Source organism: Arachis ipaensis, chromosome B03 (genome assembly GCF_000816755.2).
Source record: "Arachis ipaensis cultivar K30076 chromosome B03, Araip1.1, whole genome shotgun sequence".
Classification (NCBI taxonomy): Eukaryota; Viridiplantae; Streptophyta; class Magnoliopsida; order Fabales; family Fabaceae; genus Arachis; species Arachis ipaensis.
In genome coordinates, this window is record NC_029787.2 from 118,307,524 (window position 1) to 118,311,636 (window position 4,113).

Below are 4,113 nucleotides of genomic sequence, written 5' to 3' on the forward strand. Positions count from 1 at the left end.
CTCGTAAGCCATTAATAAGCCCCATGATGGCAGCCTCTGTTGGTAAACTTTGTATGTCCATGCATGTTTTGTTGAATCTTTTCATGTAGTTGCGGAGGCTCTTCCGATCTCCTTGCTTGATCCCTAGCAAGCTGGGTGCATGCTTGGCCTTATCTTTCTGGATGGAGAATCTGGCCAGGAACTTTTTGGCCAGGTCGTCGAAGTTTGAGATGGACTTCGGAGGTAAGTTGTCGAACCATCTGATCGCCGTTTTCGTAAGACTTGTCGGAAAAGCTTTGCAGCGAACGGCATCTGAGGCGTCGGTAAGGTATATTCTGCTTCTAAAATTGCTGAGATGATGGTTGGGATCTGTAGTGCCCTCATACAAAACCATATCCGGGAGCTTGAAATCCTTTGGGATTTTGGTCTTCATGATTTTCCTGGTGAATGGATCTTGTTCTTTGCATGAATTTTCCTCAGGAGTGGTCCGAGGAGCTTTTGATTTGAGGTCGGTCTCTAACTGCTGTAGTTTTTCTTCTAGTTCTCGACGTCGCCGTACCTCTCTTTGTAGATCCTTTCCGATCTCTCGTTGTTGCTGGATTTCTTTCTCAAGTTGCTTTAAGCGATCTTGAAGTGCTTCCATGGCTCCCAGATTTGATGAGCTTTTGTTCCCGTTGGATTCCGGAGTATCCTTTAGCGTAGTGTCCGCGTTCTTGTGCGGCGTTCTGTTCTCCAGATTCGAGTCGTGGTCGTTGTCATGGCCGTCCGCCATGGTTTTGGGATGACTTTAAGGTTCCCTGGCAACGGCGCCAATGTTCCGAGGGTTACCTGAAACTAGAGGTCAATCTCGGATGAGATCTTCGGTACTGGTCGGAGATGGTGTGTCCGGCTGGCTGGTGGCGGCCGGAGCTGTTGTGTCCGACTTGTTGGACTTGCTGCACTGCTGATCCTCGGCCACCGGAGGGTGGGGGTTCCTGCAAGAGACTCCGATGCTTAAGTTAGCACGGGTATTAAGCAGGTTTTATGTAGAATCAGAGTATGAGTTATACCTGGGTACTCCAATGTATTTATAGTAGTGTGGGTTGACCTTTCTGATAAGATAAGTTAGTTATCTTATCTTATCTTATCCTGTTTTGGACGAAGTCAGCTTATCTTCAAGGGAACCGCCTTTGTCTCTATAGGCTGGGATTGCCTTTGGATTTGGGTCGTGTTCCTCTATTTGGGCCCTTTATTGGGCTTTCCTGTCGATTTGGCCGAGCTCTTTTAGAAGAGGTCGGGTAGTTTGACCTGAAGAGGTCGGTCGCTGTGTCGCCGATCATCCCGGGTCGGATAGCTCGACCCAGGGTATGAACATTTACCAAGAACTGAATGCAAAGCGACGAAGGAAGTAAAGAAGCGGAACAAGAACCAACCTGAACAAAGGAGAAAACTTCGAAGAGATTGAAGACGGAGAGACGGAATCGCCTTTCGAGCAAAGAAAAACACCAAGAATCACCAGATGACGTCGCGAAAAGAAATGCGAAAATGCAAGTCTCAGGCAAAAACTGAAAGTGAGAAAGAAAAGGGGAAGTTACAGCAAAGAAACAGAGAAGAGAAACTGTTTTTGTGAAAAGTTCAAAATGAACGAAGAAACGGAGCATTTAAAAAAATTAATGAGGTTATTAAACCCTCACGCATTCCCAAAGCAAGGAGACGCGTGTTTTCAAAAGAATAAAAATTCAAAAGAAAACGTTCCGCATTCAAAGGAGAACTCTACAAAGAAGAAGTCGACAAAATGCTCGAGTTCGGCTTCACCAGAGAAGGATCGAAGTCCTAAAACTAAGACTCGACCTCAAAAGAAAGACCGAGCTCGAGAAGGGGCATTGTTCATACCCTGGGTCGAGCTGTCCGACCCAGGATGTTTAGCGACAAGGCGACTGACCTCTTCAGGTCAGACTATCCGACCTCTTCTCAAAGAGCTCGGCCAAATTGCCAGGAAAGCCCAATAAAGGGCCTAGATAGAGGAACACGACCCAAATCCAAAGGCAGCCCAAGCCTATGGAGATAAGGGCGGTTCCCTTGAAGATAAGATAAGATAAGATAACTATCTTATCCCCAGAAAGGTCATCCTCTACTATTATAAATACACTGGAGCACCCAAGTATAACTCATACTCTGATTCCACAAAAAATCTGCTTAATACGCTTGCTAACTTAAGCATCGGAGACCCTTTCAGGTACCACCACCCTCCGGTGACAAAAGATCAGCAGCATAGCCAGTTCAACAAGCCAGATACGTCAACTCCGACCAGCATAGAAGATCTCGTCCGAGATCGACCTACAATTTCAGGTAACCCTCGAAACAGATACTTAACAATCCTACATATTAAACTATTCCATCATTGATCAAATGACCAATATTTCCTTCAGGGTCCTCAAAGAAATCAGATACATCATAATGAGTGGTGGAGTTTTCAGCAACATCATTTGAAACGAAATTCGTCTCCTTTCCTTTGTCGTCTTTTTTCAAAGATGCTTGATAAAGATCGACTAGGTGCCTTGGGGTACGACAGGTACGCGACCAATGACCCTTTCCACCACAACAGAAACACTTATCCTCTGTTAATTTATTTTGCCCAATATCTCTTTCTTTATCCCACTTCTGGTGAGATCCTCTCTTTTGAATATAATTTTTTTTCTTCTATAATTTTTCTTGTTATTAAAACCTTGCCATTTACCTCTTCTGGGGTAATTTGCCGCATTTACTTCAGGAAATGGGGCGGCGCCAGCTGGGCGCGCTTCATGATTTTTCAAGAGCAATTCATTGTTGCGTTCAGCAACAAGAAGACAAGAAATTAACTCAAAATATTTTTTAAACCCTTTTTCTCGATACTGCTGCTGCAGGAGCATATTCGAGGCATGGAAGGTTGAGAAAATTTTCTCTAACATATCATGATCAGTTATCTTTTCCCCACATAATTTCATTCGTGAGGTGATTCGAAACATTGCAAAATTATATTCATTTATGGATTTAAAATCCTGTAGACGCAAGTGCGTCCATTCATATCGGGCTTGAGGAAGTATCACCGTTTTTTTTATGATTGTACCTTTCTTCAAGGTCTTTCTAAAGATCTGTAGGATCTTTTAATGTGAGATATTCATTTTTCAATCCTTCGTCAAGATGACGACGAAGAAAAATCATGGTTTTGGCTTTATCCTTCTGGGATGCATTATTTTCAGCCTTAATGGTATCTCCAAGATTCATTGAATCAAGATGAATTTCAGCATCTAGTATCCATGATAAATAATTGTTTCCAGATATCTCAAGAGCATTGAATTCAAGATGAGAGAGCTTCGACATAATGAAAATTTGTTACCTGAGTCTTCCTAAAAATTTGATCAGAGTCTCGTGATAACGTGTTGTAAAATAATTAAGAAAGATATAATATAAAATAAGAAAGTGTAAATAGAAATATAATTAGCTCAATAAAGATGATTCATATATGTGTTTATTTAATATTATATGAAGTAATATATATATATATATAGTAGAGAGAGATATTGCTCAGTAAAAAAGAGAGAATTATTATTACTTACTTATTGTACATCAATTCTTTTAGACTTCTCTATTTATAGAGAAAAAATATTGACTATTTCAAACGTTATTTAATTTCAATTTGACTTACGAACTTCATTTCTACATAGAGAAAATCAACCGCTTATATAATAAATAAGCATCCACATCCTTTATACTTATCACAAACAGTATTTAAGTGTGCTTGGCTAAGGACTTAAGGTGCATATTGACCCAACAAAAAATAGGATAAGGATGCAATGATGCATGTTGCTAAATGTTATTGAAATATTATTATGTATATTTTAAAATTTCAATATAATTTGTATTTATTACTTTTTTTTTTTCCTTTTATGGATTATGATAATGTTTCCGGACGAAGACTACTGAGCAATACAAAATGATATTTTGAATTATGAGAGCCACCTCTGTCATTAGCAAAAATGTTCTGCGATGCTAGTGGAATGACGAAAGGATTGCAAAATCTTAAAAAGATTTTATAATTTTCATATTGGGTCATAAGTTTATAAGTGAAGCATAATAAAACTGAAAATATAACTTATTTACTGCTAGACAAACTTC